This window comes from Neoarius graeffei, chromosome 13 (assembly GCF_027579695.1).
Source record: "Neoarius graeffei isolate fNeoGra1 chromosome 13, fNeoGra1.pri, whole genome shotgun sequence".
In the NCBI taxonomy this organism is placed as follows: Eukaryota; Metazoa; Chordata; class Actinopteri; order Siluriformes; family Ariidae; genus Neoarius; species Neoarius graeffei.
In genome coordinates this window covers 51,126,333-51,144,867 of record NC_083581.1, presented here as the reverse complement: position 1 = coordinate 51,144,867, position 18,535 = coordinate 51,126,333, and the positions used below count along the sequence as shown (strand labels likewise).

The window sequence follows — 18,535 nt, the reverse complement described above, 5'->3', positions numbered from 1 at the left end:
CAGACCAACATAACTATAAACACTATACTGTAAATGAGAAGAAGTAAAGGACTATTTATTCAGGAGAGAGCTACATTCAGTGAGCAAATTCACACAGTGTCTGAGAAGAAAATTCTCTCCAATTCTATAAGCACAAAAAGAAAAGAAAGGAAAAGGTAATAGGTGACAGGTAAGACATGGCCCTCTAGGCAGAAGTTGCACTTTTAGTGACAGCTTTGTCATTAGGTCACCCTGTAGGCTATACAATTTTGCTGTCAGCGCTGTAATGAAAACTTGTTTTCGTGCACACTTTGATAAAGAATCGCAATCTCCATTTCAAGGGTGAAATTACCTGGCAACGCTTCTGAGCGACCTCCAGCTCACAGTGAGGGTGAAGATCAATGCCCTTTTGTGTCTGTGCTCAGTTTGTGTGCTTTGTGTAAGAACATGAATATGCAGAGTGATACTGGCTCAGAACACCTTGATTTCTGTTTCTTGCATCCATATGTAATAAACGTAAGAATGTAAGCATCGTTTTTATAGTAATTACAGGTAAATACGCCAACACCTGGAGATGTGATCAATCATCAGCAGTCATCACTTGTTAGATGTGCGCTCAGGGGCATACACATGAGAGCTAATATGTACTTTATAAGTGTGAATACCAGTAAAAATTATTTTTACAGTTAATATAACAGTTTACAAATGTCAAATTACTTCTATTACTCATCTCATCTCATTATCTCTAGCCGCTTTATCCTTCTACAGGGTCGCAGGCAAGCTGGAGCCTATCCCAGCTGACTATGGGCGAAAGGCGGGGTACACCCTGGACAAGTCGCCAGGTCATCACAGGGCTGACACAAAGCCCATGTTTACATTAGACCGTATCAGCGGATCATCAGATTAACGTTTTTAAAATGATTAGTGTGCACACAGCAACACCAATACACGATTTGCGTGCACACAGCAATACCAATACACGGATACGCTCAGCTCCGCAGGCATCCTGCGCTCCAAATCACTCCGCCCTGAACAACGAGTGCCCTCTGGAGGGTGCGTACTCCGGCCTTGCGCAGCTCACAGAGCACGCGAGTGAAGTGAACAAGCAGTGATTCGGGACTGAGCCGCTGTGTGTGTGATCCCAGCGCACATCACTTACCACTTGCAAGTGGAAGGATGGCAAGCCTAAAGACAATCATAACTACACAATGGGCAGTATTTGCATCAGTATTTGCAGTATTTTCATACTTTTATACTCTTTAATGAAAGGTGATACAAGGTGGAAGTCCGCACCGTTTTTCAGCAGTCGCGTCACATGAGCAACGCCAGCGAATCAGGAAGGTGGATGTCACAGTGACGTTGTCCAATGAGACGCCAGCTAGAGCTCAGCACAGCGTATCCGCGTATTCTGAATGTTTACACAGCACCGGAGCTGACACGATCTGGATTGAATACGTGGGCGCTGGCGGATTCCCGTTTCCCGGCGTTTCCAGGCGTTTTAATGTAAACGGACAGTGCATCCGCGAAGAAAACGAGACAGATACGGTCTAATGTAAACGTAGACACAGACAACCATTCACACCTATGGTCAATTTAGAATCACCAGTTAACCTAACCTGCATGTCTTTGGGGGAAACCGGAGCACCCGGAGGAAACCCACACGGACACGGGGAGAACATGCAAACTCCGCACAGAAAGGCCCTCGCCGGCCCCGGGGCTCGAACCCAGGACCTTCTTGCTGTGAGGCGACAGCGCTAACCACTACACCACCGTGCCGCCTACTTCTATTACTATTATTTGAAAATTAATAATAAAAATGGGAAGTGCAGTGGTTTGCACTGTTCTTGCTGTTGCCTCACAGCAAGCAGGTTCCGGGTTCGAATCTGCTGGTTGACCTTTCTGTGTGGACTTTACTTGTTCTCCCTGTGCCTGCATGGGTTTCCTCTGGGTGCGCCAGATTCCTCCCACAGTCCAAAAGACATGTGGATTAAGTCAACTGGCTTCTCTAAATTGCCCATAGGTTTGAATGTGAGTGTGAATGGTTGTTGTTTCTGTGTTAGCCTTCCAATAGATTGGTGACCTGCCCAGGATGAACTCTGCCTCTCGCCTGAAGTCTTCTGGGATTGGCTCCAGCTTCTCCCATGATCCTGACAGATAAACAGTATGGATTTATTCAGAAATGGATGGATGGACATTTGATCAAATGTTTAAAGGATTTAGGATTAGTACATTAGATGCCCAAATAGAAATAAATAGAGCTCAAATAAAATGTAAAATTATTACTGTACACACACTTTTTAGATATATTTTTTTAAAATCAATGTTTAAATTTAATTTAAAAAAATGTCAGAATGAAATGATATTTCTCCATATCACTTTTCTTGCACTAAGAAACATGTTCATTAAGATGAAAGGTTTAGACTTATATTACGCAACTAGAGCCAAAACAAAAATCATTCAACTGTGGATTTTTGCATGTAAATGCACACATATTATGAAGGTTTTAAAAGCTGAACAGTAAAATACGTTTTTACAGCCTTTTCCTGATTAAAAAAACTTTACTAAACTCTACCCTTATTTGCTGTCTTCATATCACCATTTGTTATGATTTCATGATTTTTAGTTTGGCGAACTGTTGAGTTTTCTGTTGCCTGTAATACCAAGGGGATGTGTTTGCATATAATGTGACTTGTTAGGCAAATCACTGGTATAGCATCTCTCTCACTTTGTCAAACACACAAAAACCACACAAGTTTTACACCATTTACACCAAGTTGTATTTTAGTGGCCGCTAGTCATTATTGTTGTTATTAGATTAGATAGAACTTTATTGATCCCTTTGGGAGGGTTCCCTCAGGGAAATTAAAATTCCAGTAGCATCATTATAGGATAAACAGAGAATAGAATAGAAAAAAGAGAGAACTTCTAGATAAAGTGAGTCTAAAGTAGGTGTAAAAGACTGAGTCCCGCTGTATTACTCAGGCTGCACTGCAGTGTCTATTCACAGGTACGATCCCACTACTGATCGGCATGGGGGCTTTGACCTGCTCTGTTCCCGACCTGGGCAGGTTCACCCCTCCTTAGGCGACCTGGTGGTCCCGAGCTCCCTCAGGAGCACCATATCGATACCGAACTTAGTGCGGACACCCGATCGGCATAGGCCACTGCAGCCCAGAACCCCTGAGCTCAAACGATCCGCCAGCCTCAGCCTCCTGGTAGCTTGGATTACAGGCACGCGCCACCACGCCTGGCAAAGTTCTTATTATCAAAGTTCTCTAAGACAGGACACTAAAGGTAGAAACAACAATTTTGGTTACATCAAAGATTTGTCGTATTTTTTTGAATAAATTCATCTGCATACAACATGTCTTACATTTGTAAATATTCAGAATAAAATGATCAAAACTCAACAGAAATGTGTTAATTTCACTGTTTTTGCACACGTATGTCTACTGCATCTTAAACTTAGTAATTCTGAACAATCACATCACATCATCTCAATCTCACATTGTATAAAAACTTTTTCTTCAAAATCAGTTTTTGTTAGAACCAAAAATCTCAGTTCCTAGGTGGGCCTCATTCATTCATTCCTATAATATAGCCAGCCTGCCAAGTCATGACTCATGGTTGCTCAGCTAAATTATTAAACTTAATTTCCCTGCTCTGCATATAATCACAGCTAAATTAGTAAATTGCAGTTCAGGAACTGGTGTTATGCTGAAATTATACAATGTGTCTCTGCAGGGATTAGGATATGGGCCCTAAAAGAGGATTATAAGTGAGAATGAGCTATAATAAGTCATGACCCCTCCAATACATTCTCATGTGCATGAAAAATTCATTGACTTCTCTCCATGGCTAAAGCCAAGTTCAAGAGAAGAGAGTGTGGGGGGAAAAAAGCAAAATGAAAGTGAAGAGTAGAAGCAGTGAAGCAAGAAATGGCAGACCTCAGGTTGACTTGAAGTGATGCAGATGAACGCCATCAAAGAAAAGACAGATCATCTCAGAGAGAGAGAGAGAGAGAGAGAGAGATTCCAAATCACTTCACTCCCTCCCATCCTCGCTCACTTTTGTATCCTCACTTATGTTTGTATTCTCCTCCCCCTCCTCCTCCAAACACATTTGGGACTCAGTCCTCCTTTGCTGTAATAACCTCCACTCTTTCACTAGATTTTGGAGTGGGCTGTGGGAATTTTTGCTCATTCAGTCACATGAGCATTAGTGAGGTCAGGCACTGATGTCAGGCGAGGAAACCTGGTGCACAGTCAGTGTTCCAGCTTATCCCAAAGGTGTTCAGTGTGGTTGAGGTCAGGGCTCTTGAGTTCTTCCACACTAACTTTGGCAAATCATGTCTTCATGGAGCTCAGTGTGTGCACAGGGGCATTGTTGTGCTGGAACAGGTTTGGGCCTCTTAGTTGCAGTGAAGGGAAATTGTAATGCTATGACAGGAAAACAACCTGGACAATTGTGTGCTTCGAACTTTGTGACAGCAGTTTCAGGATGGAATGGTCAGGTGACCAGATACTTTTGTCCATATAGTGTACTGTGAGGGCCTTCCATTGGCATCAATATTAATGCAGCTAATTAACACGATGATTATTTTTAATAAAAGCTGCAGTGTTTTTGTTAAAAAAAAAAAATCACCATGGGGACCAGTCAAAAGTCCCCACAAGAACAAAGCTGTCAGATATCCCTTGTCAGAACACACACACACACACACACACACACACACACACACACACAAAGAGGCATCACAAACATATTCAAACATTTGTATGTTAAATGAGCTGCTGACTCTCTGTCTGTCTCTGTGTGTGTGTGTGTGTGTGTGTGTAACAGCATTCCTGCAGCTCTAGTGAATATGTCTCTGTGAGCAATGGCTTAAAGCCAAGCCCCAAGTGATAAAACATACTGAAAATGTTTATGTTGGCCTGCTAGTTCGAACCATGCTGTCCTCTCACGGACATGGAGAAACTGTCGGTCAGGAGTTCAGACAGGCAAAATCCTTGTCCGAAAAATAAATAAATGTTGAATTCAAAGCAAAAGTCCTGTCAAATTAGTTACTCTTCATGTCTCAGCTATGTATTGCCTACTGTTTTGTCAGATAAAACCTTTAGTGTGCACAAATCCATCTTCCTCTGCATGTAATCAGTGCATGTTCTGTGCAGCAGGCTCTGTGTAAACATCTTTTTGCAAGAAGCAGAATCTCCCCAACATATGAACAAGTTCAAGAGAAAGAAATAGCAGGGTGTGGTGTGTGTGTACACATCAGTGATCTGTCGATAAAACACATACTTCATATGTCTATGCTCCTCTCAGAGTTTGTCAGCTTCTTTTTGCTCCTGCTTGCTTTCATATACACTTTATCAAAACCACAAGTTCCTTATCTAAATCCTCTCTATTAATAACACAGTATGATCAATAACAGCCATGGGATTGTTGGAGGGAACAACTTCATCCAAACCATGGATCTGCTAACCTGGGCTAACCACTGCATTTTGTGTCACTTTTACTGTGTACTCAGTTTCTACAAAATGAGAAACATTAAATCCATCCATCCATTATCTATATTGCTTACCCATCAGGGTCGCAAGGGAAGCTGGAGCCAATCTCACTTCGGGTGGGTACACCCTGGGCAAGTTGGCAACTATTGTAGGGCTAACACAGCTACACACTCACGGGCAATTTAGAGTAGCCAGTTGACCTAAAATCCTGGTCTTTGGACCATAGGAGGAAACTGGAGGACCTGGAGGAAACCCATGCAGGCACAGGGAGAACATGCACACTCCACACAGAAATGCCTTGGTCGACCACACGGTTCAAACCCAGAACCTTCTTGCTGTGAAGGGACAGTGCTAACCACTGCACCACTGTACCAGCCAGAAACAGTCAGTACTTATTTAATTGATGTATTATTTATATTAATTAGTGTTTCCTTACATTTTCTTGATGTGTCTGAAGTCTGTCAGTCAAAACTGCCCATTTATTTACAACAAATGAGGCATATCACTACAAAATAAGTCCAGTGTAACAAAATTTCATTCTGAGATACATTTATAGCGATTTGAAGCAAGAGTACATAATAAAAGACCCACATATTGTTTTTCTAATTTTCCCGTAAAACATTCTTTAATTTATAATGTATCCATCACCAATATACGGGGTGTTTCAAAAAATTTGATATCATTTCACAAATCTAATAACTTTGCCAATTCTCATTCAACTGACCTCAAATTTTAACAGTATGTGTGGAAACAGGTCAAAATTTTATGTTTAATATTTTTTGTTTATCTTTTTAGGTATAGAAATGCCATTCACTGGAAAAGAAAAGGCGTTTTTGTGTGTTAGAGTACACTCGAACACAGTCGAACAAGACTGTGCAGTGTGCATTTATCAGAGAATTCTTTAAAAATGCACCAACTGCAATGCAGATTTGGACACGGCCCAAAAAGTTCAAAGAGGAAGGCTGTCTGTGTGTCTGTGTCTCAGGCGGTGCGAATATTGAAAATTTGTGAAATTGTTTACGGAATCCACATACCTTTGAATTTCTCATTCAAATTTTGAGGAATAAATCTTATATTGCTCAACATTAAGCCTGTTCAGTTTCATTTGCCTAGACTATGTAGTGTCTGGGATATTTACATCTCAAATAATATCGATTTTTTTTTAAACACCTTGTATTACATTGTAAAACATTCTATAAATATGACTTTGTAGGCCAAATAAATGTGGGTTATGCATTAATTTCAATTTACACATCACAAAGTTGACAGCTGATTTTATCCAAGCTTTATTTTCTGTTAAGATGATGATACCTTAAACATTTAGCTAATTTCTCTGGATTGGCTGCACAAAGTTTAACAAATAATTAACTCTAGATTTAGAATATCCAATAAAGCAACTTTTCATTTTTTGACCAACTGGACTCATTTTGTGGTGGCATGCCCCAAACATTAAACTTCTTCAAAATTGAGTCTCTAAAACAGCTCAAGTGGAAAAGAAAATGCTTGTGCACTACCCTTTCCATATCAGCTGAAGCCTGTGTAAACTATGCAGTATAATTCTTTAGTGAATGTATGACTGACATCATGACTAATCAGTGACACATTTGTGTGTGTGTGTGTGTGTGTGTGTGTAGGAAGTGCACCCAGTTATTTACACTCCAATGTAAGGCAAGGATTTCTTTTTCCGCACTTCAGATTTCAGTAAATCTAATTTTCTTTGGAATATTGGCAAGACTCTTGTAACAACATGTACAATATGATTTTAATGAGTGTGCTGTGGATGATGCACAAACCACAGTACAAACACAACATCCTCCACTGAATATAATCAGAATGTGTCTGGATCAGTGGCGGCTGGTAGTCTTTCAAACAGGGGAGGCTGGTCGGTTACGATATTTCCAGATTTTAAAAGAAAAAACATCAATTTTGCCCATACTCTTGCCTCTGATCTGGCTGATTGTTGGCAGCGTCACAAACTGTGAAATAACAGGTTCTTTTGGCCCATTAGCCTACTGTCCAATATACATGATGGTGGTGTTGGGGGGGGTATATTTTAACATTTTATATTTTAAAATTGTGGCATGTTGTTTAAAAATTGATCATTATTGAAAGCAGCTCTTTGTCAGGAACCTCAGCAGTAGAGCTGGGTGCCACACATTTCATTCAATGACACTTTTCCTATATTTTACTTATTTTGACTGAGAAATGTTTTATTGACAATTTTGATAACCCTTCACTTTTAATCCAGGTCTGTAGTGTGAAATGTTCTCGGCTGTGTTTTTGTTTAAAAATGTTTTCCAAATTGTAGCTGTGTTTAATTCATATCCAGAAAAATATATATTCCAATATAATATACTCAACATAAACATTTTAAATAGATTCTATATTTTTGGTCCATCCATGACATATTACTAAAGTAGCCTATTTACTGTTGTTGATGTGGGTCACTTGCTGTTAGCCAATTCACTTTCTCGTACCAGGAGAGCTGAAAGGAACGAGTATTATTCCCTACCTTTTTCACCAAGTCAATTTGAGGCGTTGGTCTACCCTGCTCTTTAATTTAAATTTTTTCCTTGAAAGGAAGACTGGCAAATGGCTTTGCCAAAATTAAATCAGCAATGCTCGGCATCCGTGCGCAGCTTTCTTGCTAGCTGACTGGCCCCCTCAAGTTCAAGTTCAGTCACTCAAATAAACAAAATTTCTGGAACTAAGATAGCAAACTTGACAACACTATATTTACACTTTATTTACAATGAAAATATATACAAACTAAAAAAGCTGGTAGAAACCGTATGTAATGAATGAAATCGAAATGTAAGCTGAGCTCTTACAATACACCACAGCACTTGCGAATCCGCATGGGACTGAACTGAAATTCACCGCTGCCTGTCTATATTTGAAACGAGCTGTCAATCAAAGAAAATATCTGGCCGCTTTCACCAATCACCAGTCTCCTCGCGGAAACTGCCATGTCCCTCCCATGTGAGGCTGGGAGTCCGTAGGCGGGCATTTTCGCAGTATTTGTCCAATAACCGTCTTGCATTTTGAGATTGAAAAGCGCAGAGCTCCCAAATGCCATTGAAGTCCACTGAGGCTGGGCTGCATCACGCTGTCACGAGGGGGAGAAACTCACGCACACATTAAAGTTATAAGGGAATGATTTCGCACTGTAGTGGGTTGAGCACATATATTTCTATGATTCTAGATCTGAAATAGCAATGTTATAAGGTCGGCTATAACATAAGCCTAGCGCAATTCATCCTACATGATGTTCGTCATTTTTAGAGGAGGCTGAGCCTCCCTCGTTGTCTTAGAGCAATCGCCCGTGGTCTGGATGCAGTAAAGTGTGTGAAAACATGTCTGTCCACAGGGTGCATATCACGGGAGTCTCTCATTCTTTTTCATGAATGTATTTGTGCAATGAGTAAATATAAATAATTCAAGTAGAAAAAATAGCATTCTTGTGTGCATGAAATGAAATAAACACGTATGTATATGTGAATCAAAATCTTGCCACTTATATCAGTTCGACAAGTCAGTTTGGAATAGTCGTATCGTATCATATCTACTCATATTCTGTGGGTTCATTAAGAGCATACGGTACCAGTCAAAAGTTTGGACACCCCTACTCATTCATAGTTTTTTTTGTATTTTGACTATTTTCTACATTGTAGAACAATACTGAAGACATCAAAACTATGAAATAACGTATGGAACATATATTCCTATTTTAGATTCTTCAAAGTAGCCACCATTTACCTTGATGACGCTTTGCACACTTTGGCATTAGCGTTTGGCATTTATCTTATGTCAAGAACTGCTCAACTAACTTAAGGGAAACGATAGTCCATCACTACTTTAAGACATGAAGTGTCTTTTAATTCATAAAAATAAAGAAAAACAATTTAATTCAAAGGTGTGTCCAAACTTTTGACTCCTACTGTATGTCAATCAGTCCACATGAGCACTAAACTGATGATGATGATGATGATGATGATGATGATGATGATGAAGTGGAAAAAAAAACAGCATGTGCACTTACGGGAAACATGTAGACACAAACTCCTGCTGATTAGCAAACACACTATTAGATGGATGAAGTGATCCTGAATCAGAAGACAGAGCTCCCTGCTGTTCTGTTCACAGCAAACACAAGTGTGAGCAGAGCAGGCTTTTTTCTTTACTTAAGACTTTGTTTGCAGCTAACAAAACTGGGGGGAAAAGCCACTCGCTACAAAATCCAGAAAGCTTGCTCTCTTTTTGGAAATAGAAATCCTAGATCAAGCCTGATTCTTTCTACCTAGGTGACCCTGAGCTGGTAGTGAGCTCAGTCCTGCTTCACTTATCAAACAGAAGAGGAAGAGGCCAGCGAAAATATTAGAACATTTAGTATGTATTTAGCAAGTTAGACTGTAACGTTTCAGAAATAACTTTTTGTTTAAATAAAAAGGGGAAAAACCTGCTGAAATACTGATTTGTTACGCAATGTTATTAGAACATTGCTTAGGCACACATACACAAAAGAAAAATCCTTTGAACTCCCAGAAAATTTGACAGATTAAACATTATTGACAAAAAAAGTTTAGAAAATTGTTAGTTGGGAGGAAAATCTATTTATCAAATGTTATGTTCACTGAGATTATTATTACGTCCAAACCCTGTGCTATATAGTATCACACCATGGTTTGGATTTTTTCACCTTTATTGGATAGGACAGTGTAGAGACAGGAAATGAGCAGGAGAGAGACACAGGGAGGGATCAGGAAATGACCTCAGGTCGGAATCGAACCCAGGTCCCCGGATTTATGGTATGGCGCCTTATCCACCTGAGCTGCAACACACCATGATTTTAATGTAGTATACGATTTATAGCAGCCGAGTTGTTATATAGCTGGCAAAAGGTCACTTAAGTCAAGATTTGCACAACTTCCGAAGAGGAGATGAAGCCTGAATGTGGATGGATTTATAAATAGATGGATGAATTTGCAGGATATATAGAGGAATCGAGTGTAGGCAGGACTGAGAGAATCAAGGTGGGAGGAGTGAAGGAAAATGGGGCCCTTGGGAATAAATATACATGTGAAGCTGAGGCCAAAGCCCCCAAGTAAGACCACACACACAAAATATTTGTACACATTTGTATCTTTGTGGGGCATTTTCTCTGACCTGTGTGTTACTATAGCAAAATAATGGTGCAAATTAATGTTACGCTTACACCTACACATAAATAAATAAATAGATTCATTCTTCACAGGGACCATTGAAAATGTGTTACTGCAAAACTACCATACATTCCTATCATTTAATTTGGTGTCCCCATAAACAGTTAAAAACATAAAAGCATGGCCTACACACACACACACACACACACACACACACATACATATTTAAGAGAAAATCCTATCCACCTCCCATTCTCTCATTCTCTGAACCATAACCTTAAAACTATAATGGAGACACGTTGTATGTGAGGCTGTCACGAATGCCTTGAGTCTACATTTCAGGGTGCTCGCTAGTTTTCTCTCTCTCTCGCATACGCATGCACACTTATAATATCCATTCACACACACCCGTCACACTTCAGATTACATAAAAGGTGTTAAAGATTTTCTATTGCAAAACTCTAGCCTTTGACCCAGGGGCTATAACAGGAGGTTCACAAAAGTGCCGCTCAGTAATAGAGATTCAATGAAACCCACACAGAGCTTAGACTCACCTAGCAACCCAGACACATTAATCCTTTCTGAATACAGCAGAAATTATCCACTTATTCCATTCATACCCACGCGCTCACACGCACATGACTAAAAAGCAGGTTGGCATGCCTGTGACTGCTGTTTTGTTCAACAAAAGATGGTGATTTTTTTTTCATTGGAAATAATAATAATAATCCTTTAATTTCTTACTTCATCTGCAAGGAAAGCAATAGCCTTCATCCAGGCCAAAGTATGACAAGTACAACTTTGGGTTACAAAGGAAATAAAATAGACATGTTTGTGGTAAAAAAATAAAATAAAAAAATAAATAAATAAAAAGTTGATGTTAAAAGTAATGTGAGTGTGAATGGTTGTTTGTCTCTATGTATCAGCCCTGCGATGACCTGGCGACTTGTCCAGGGTATACCCCGCCTCTCGCCCATAGTCAGCTGGGATAGGCTCCAGCTTGCCTGTGACCCTGTAGGACAGGATAAGCGGCTACAGATAATGGATGGATGGTTGGATGATGTTAAAAGTAAATCAATTACAATATGCATATATATGTGTGTGTGTGTGGGGGGGGTGTTTATAGATTTATAGTAAGTTGTCATCATGCTGCACAGCATCTCACAGGAAACTGAGGGGGTCAAGGTTTGCATAACAGCTGCTTGGCATAAGTGATTGTGATTTTGAGTGACAGAGATAGAAAGACAAACAGAAAGAAAGGGAGTGAGGGTGTTTATTATCCATGAATCATTGCTCTAAAAAAGGTTTAACCAAGGAAAAAAATAAGAAGCCAAATGGTTGCTCTGGCATGCTTGTACAAATTTCCACCTATGCTTCCATTTTTTTTTTTTAGACTAAGGTTATGAGAAACTTAGTGGACACGTACAGAAACACACACAGTGCAAATAAAAAGTATTTTATTTAATATTTTTGGTAATAGTATATTGTGGACTCAGGATTTTTGCTGGGATTCATCTTGAAACAAAACAGAAAAATGATTTTTTTTTTTTTTTTAAAGAAGGTTTCTTTACAGAATGGTTGTACCTTGAAGTTTATTCATCCAGATACGCCAGTCTGGATGAGGAAGAAGACATGAAGCAGAACAAAGAAAACAATGAGAGGAGAGAAATAACAATTTAGCAAACTACTTTAATCCAACCAGCATTTGTAGAACCTTCAGAGTCTGGGGACGTGGGAAGAACTTGCTGCTCTGGTGTATTTCTTGACTTTATTTTTCACCTGTAGTTTTCACCAGCTATACATTTCATTCATGGAATAAGTCCTTCTTGAACTTCATAACCTGCACTCTGTGCTCTCTAATACGAGGCTTTTAGTGAGGTTGCATACGTTTTAAGTTCACGTGTAGAAGACAGTGTACCAAACTGTACATCCTGAACCAAAAGGTTCATTCATTCATTCATTCATTCATTCATTCATCTATACCACTTATCCATTGCAGGTTGCAGGTGAGCTGGATCCAATCCGAGCTGACTTCAGGCGAGAGGTGGGGTACACCCTGGACAAGTCACCAGTCCATCACAGGATTAACACAGAGATGAACATCCATTCACATTCACATCTATGGACAATTTAGATCAGCCAGATGACCTAATCCACAGGTCTTTGGACTGTGGGAGGAAACTGGAGCGCTCAGAAGAAACCCACACAGGCACGAGGAGAGCATACAAAGTCCACACAGAAAGACCCCAGCCGACCAGCAGGTTTGAATTCAGAACCTGCTTGCTGTAAGGTGACAGTGCTAATCACTGCACAACCATGTCGCCCAGGTTTAGTTTAATCTTTTTTTTAAGTACACCTAATTTCACTGTCATTTAATTTGCAATTTTCATAAGCAGTCAAGATCCATTATGTACAACACTGCAGTCTAACTCACTTTTTCTCGTGACCAAGCATCCAGGTTCTTGCTTATGTAGTGTTTCACCAAGTCATTATCTGAGTAGTTAACGTCCCACCCACATAAACCTTCCAACTGAAAAATTGCAAAACAAAACCAAATTTAACTTGATGAGATGACTCAAAGGGCCATGTGTTTTTGTCTATGAAAGACAGTAAAGCATTTTTATGTTGCGGTAACTCCCCTGCAAATAATCAGGTGTCTGAATTCTCAGTCATCCCTAAACTGCTGATCCATGGGATATTAGTAATTAAATGTAAACATTAGCTAGATCATTGCAGGCAAACACTTTCAGCTTCACAAAGTAAACATGTCACTCAAAATGTCCCCGAGAAGGTAAAGATAAAATCTCTCTCTCTCTCTCTCTCTCTCTCTCACTCACTCACTCACACACACACACACACACACACACACACACGCATCAGTCTGGAAAAATCTTTTTACACTGTGATTTTATTTTATTTTTTGACACTTTATCCTATATGAACTGAAATATGTTTCTTGTTTGCAATTGTCTCATCCAGAAGCACAGATCTAGCATTTTAAAATCTGGTTATTCCTCACAATCCAAGTGGAGAAAACTGCATTGAAAGATTCTAATCCAATTCCACTGAGACACCAACACACATCACATTGATGATCAGCATAACCCATATCAGTCTCTCTCGTCTACAACCCCGATTCCAAAAAAGTTGGGACAAAGTACAAATTGTAAATAAAAACGGAATGCAATGATGTGGAAGTTTCAAAATTCCATATTTTATTCAGAATAGAACATAGATGACATATCAAATGTTTAAACTGAGAAAATGTATCATTTAAAGAGAAAAATTAGGTGATTTTAAATTTCATGACAACAACACATCTCAAAATAGTTGGGACAAGGCCATGTTTACCACTGTGAGACATCCCCTTTTCTCTTTACAACAGTCTGTAAACGTCTGGGGACTGAGGAGACAAGTTGCTCAAGTTTAGGGATAGGAATGTTCACCCATTCTTGTCTAATGTCGGATTCTAGTTGCTCAACTGTCTTAGGTCTTTTTTGTCGTATCTTCCGTTTTATGATGCGCCAAATGTTTTCTATGGGTGAAAGATCTGGACTGCAGGCTGGCCAGTTCAGTACCCGGACCCTTCTTCTACGCAGCCATGATGCTGTAATTGATGCAGTATGTGGTTTGGCATTGTCATGTTGGAAAATGCAAGGTCTTCCCTGAAAGAGACGTCGTCTGGACGGGAGCATATGTTGCTCTAGAACCTGGATATACCTTTCAGCATTGATGGTGTCTTTCCAGATGTGTAAGCTGCCCATGCCACATGCACTAATGCAACCCCATACCATCAGAGATGCAGGCTTCTGATCTGAGTGCTGATAACAACTTGGGTCGTCCTTCTCCTCTTTAGTCCTAATGACACGGCGTCCCTGATTTCCATAAAGAACTTCAAATTTTGATTCGTCTGACCACAGAACAGTTTTCCACTTTGCCACAGTCCATTTTAAATGAGCCTTGGCCCAGAGAAGACGTCTGCGCTTCTGGATCATGTTTAGATACGGCTTCTTCTTTGAACTATCGAGTTTTAGTTGGCAACGGTGGATGGCACGGTGAATTGTGTTCACAGATAATGTTCTCTGGAAATATTCCTGAGCCCATTTTGTGATTTCCAATACAGAAGCATGCCTGTATGTGATGCAGTGCCGTCTAAGGGCCCGAAGATCACGGGCACCCAGTATGGTTTTCCGGCCTTGACCCTTACGCACAGAGATTCTTCCAGATTCTCTGAATCTTTTGATGATATTATGCACTGTAGATGATGATATGTTCAAACTCTTTGCAATTTTACACTGTCAAACTTGCTCCACTATTTGTCGGCGCAGAATTAGGGGGATTGGTGATCCTCTTCCCATCTTTACTTCTGAGACCCGCTGCCACTCCAAGATGCTCTTTTTATACCCAGTCATGTTAATGACCTATTGCCAATTGACCTAATGAGTTGCAATTTGGTCCTCCAGCTGTTCCTTTTTTGTACCTTTAACTTTTCCAGCCTCTTATTGCCCCTGTCCCAACTTTTTTGAGATGTGTTGCTGTCATGAAATTTCAAATGAGCCAATATTTGGCATGAAATTTCAAAATGTCTCACTTTCGACATTTGATATGTTGTCTATGTTCTATTGTGAATACAATATCAGTTTTTGAGATTTGTAAATTATTGCATTCCATTTTTATTTACAATTTGTACTTTGTCCCAACTTTTTTGGAATCGGGGTTGTAATCTCCTGAGGTAATTTAAAGGTGTACACTCTTATCAGTGCTGAAATAATTACTAATTCAGTGAGAACTGTTTTGAGGTAAATTTCCTATATTTTTACTAACATAATCAAATATGGGCGGCACGGTGGTGTAGTGGTTAGCGCTGTCGCCTCACAGCAAGAAAGTCCTGGGTTCGAGCCCCGGGGCCGGCGAGGGCCTTTCTGTGTGGAGTTTGCATGTTCTCCCCGTGTCCGCGTGGGTTTCCTCCGGGTGCTCCGGTTTCCCCCACAGTCCAAAGACATGCAGGTTAGGTTAACTGGCGACTCTAAATTGACCGTGAGTGTGAATGGTTGTCTGTGTCTATGTGTCAGCCCTGTGATGACCTGGCGACTTGTCCAGGGTGTACCCCGCCTTTCGCCTGTAGTCAGCTGGGATAGGCTCCAGCTTGCCTGCGACCCTGTAGAAGGATAAAGCGGCTAGAGATAATGAGATGAGATGAGACAATCAAATATTCAAATTCATATTTGTCTGCTGTAATATGTGTATAAGTGCTTTTCTTTGTTTTGATGATGATGTGCTGGTTCAGGAGCACTGAAGACATTTTCACAACTAGTGTCTGATATCCATGTAAATAAAAACATTTACAGGTCATTTTGGTGTAATATGTTGACAGTTTCTTAAAGAACATGGTTCAAATTATGCCACTGCCAAAAATACAAATTTGGTCCAAATCTGATTTTTGACATCTTTGGCTGTTTTCCAGAATTCACCTACAGCAACATCCAATGGGTTTCCCAGACCATAGCACATTATTAGTCATATGATCTGTCAAAAGTTTGGACACCCCTACTCATTCATAGGTTTTCTGTATTTTGACTATTTCTTCATTATAGAAAAATACTGAAGACATCAAAACTATAAAATAAAATATGGAACATATTTGGAATTATGTGGTAAACAAAAAAGCGTTTAAAAAAAACAAAATGTGTTATATTTTAGATTCTTGAAAGTAGCCAGCATTTACCTTAATGACGCTTTGCACACTACTGGCATTATCTTAACCGGCTTCATGAGGTAGTCACCTGGAATGCTTTTCAATTAACAGGTATGTCTTGTCAGAAGTTAATTAGTGCAGTTTTTTGGCTTCTTAATGTGTGTGAGATCAAACAGTAAATAGTAATAATAATACAATCAAAACCCTATTTGACAACTGTAGTAATCCATATTATGTCAAGAACTGCTCAACTAAGTAAAGTGTAAAAGACATGAAGTCTTTTTAATTGATAAAAATAAAGAAAAAACACTGAATTAGAAGTTGTGTCCAAACTTCTAACTGGTACTGTATGTTAGAACAAGACAGAACACCCTTTTACAGCTGTACCATCCCCTATTCTGTGGATTCTCTGTGAACCAATTTGACAAGATATCCTGTTTGCTTGCTTGAAGCTTGGTTATCTGCTTGACTGCCTGATACAAGATCAAAGAATTTGTCAAAAGTCGGATAAGCTTTGGGGTCTTACTGCCAGAAGCAGCATCAATTTTAGTGCTCTCTCTCTCTCTCTCTCTCTTTTTTTTAAGCACAAAAGGAAGAGGTACAACCAGTGCATACATCCTTTATAATGAAACTATCACACTGAGTATGCTAGTGTGACCCTTGCATTCCTGCACCAGTAGGCCCTGTCAGTTAACTCAGAAACAGCAGCCACATGCCATCACATACAGAGACACACATGTTGTCAAATAAACATGTGTATGCAGCCATGCAGATCAGCAATAGTTTCATCCTGAACACAATCTATTTGTTTAAGAAGGAGAAAGCAAAAGGGAGAGAGAGATGAGCCTGTGAGAGTTGAGCATAAGAAAAGTGTGATGTGTTGACAGGTACTGTTGGGCTCTAATAGGACAGTAAGAGGGCAGAGTCATACAAAGACAGAGGGAGAGAGAGAGAGAGAGAGAGAGATGGGGGGAAAGTAGGGCATGTCACATGAGCCTACCTCACACACCAGACTGCAGGTCCAATGGAAACTGCTGGAGAGGGAGCAGGTGGTGCTTTTTGTCCCCTATGTCTTGCAGAGGAACCCCCAAAGCTGAGGGAGCAACACTGAGCAATGTCCCAGTCACGCCACACTTTTCTTTTTCTCTCTCTCTCTCTCTCTCTCTCTCTCTCTCTCTCTCTGTCTCTCTATTTGTCTCCTTTGGTGCACTCCCACTTAAGACTGAACCAAACTCTGTAAAGGACGCCTGCCATAAGAACACTGAATGGGAGACAGGGTGGAGAAAAAAAAAAAAAACTTTTGAGACACAGGAAACTGAAAAGCAGAAGTTCTTGTCTATGCAGTTTCAGTTTCCTCAGCTAAACTGCACTCCCTCCTTTTCTGTCTTTGTCTCTCGTTCTCTCTTGTTATCTTCCTTTCTCTTAGACAGGACAACCGGTTTACGTGTAGTAGAGCAATAGCGCTGGCTGAACTGGGACACCAAGAGCCATCTGTTGAAACATGCCTCCCTGTTTGCCTTTCTTACACACTCACACAGTGCTGGAGAGGCAGTGGCAGAGAAGAGAGGGGGCTGTGCTCCCTGCCAGTGCCCAATCTGAACACACAACACACTCTTAGAGCACCACAGGCGGAGCCTGCCCTGAAAGAGAGACACACAGAGTGAACAAATGGTAGGGCAGAGAGAGAAAGAGAGAGAGAGAGGAAATGGGTTGATTGTATTAATACCCTTCTGCTGTAATAACAATTCAAGTGATATCATGGCCAGAGTCATACACAAGACTCAATATAATCTTTAAGCACATTAAGTCACTTATAGTCACACTGATGTTGCGATTCACGCACTTATACTTCATATTCATGGCAATGTACACATACTGACATCCACTCATTTTGAATTCTACAAAAATACATTTATGCAGTGTATTGGCACTTTATTTCCCTTCCCATCTGCAGACATCCCTTATCTTTGATATGTCTGCTCTGTCCATCTGTGACATTTGGATGGTCCCCACAAGGAAATTGTCGTTCTTGTCGACAAAAAGATTAGGGTGAGGTTTAGGTGCAGGCACAGCATTAATTAACTGCATTAATAATTATGTCAGTGGAAGGTCCTCACAAGGATAGTGAGACAAACATGTGTGTGTGTGTGTGTGTGTGTGTGTGGGGGGGGGGGGGGGGGGGGGGTTTCCTATGT

The 18,535-nt window shown here is 40.2% G+C and overlaps 1 protein-coding gene across 7 annotated transcripts in view; it reads right to left on the bottom strand.

Moving 5' to 3' along the window:
* sulf2b (sulfatase 2b) overlaps window positions 1-17,857 on the bottom strand; it is a 292,990-nt gene extending 275,133 nt beyond the window's left edge. For 6 of the 7 annotated variants that reach the window (XM_060937992.1, XM_060937995.1, XM_060937993.1 and 3 more), the window contains exon 1: window positions 17,341-17,857. The gene's annotated coding sequence lies outside the window, so the exon portion shown is untranslated. The remainder of the gene's footprint in view (window positions 1-17,340) is intronic. The other variant, XM_060937994.1, reaches the window with a different exon arrangement.
* Between the last annotated feature and the right edge of the window lie 678 nt (window positions 17,858-18,535).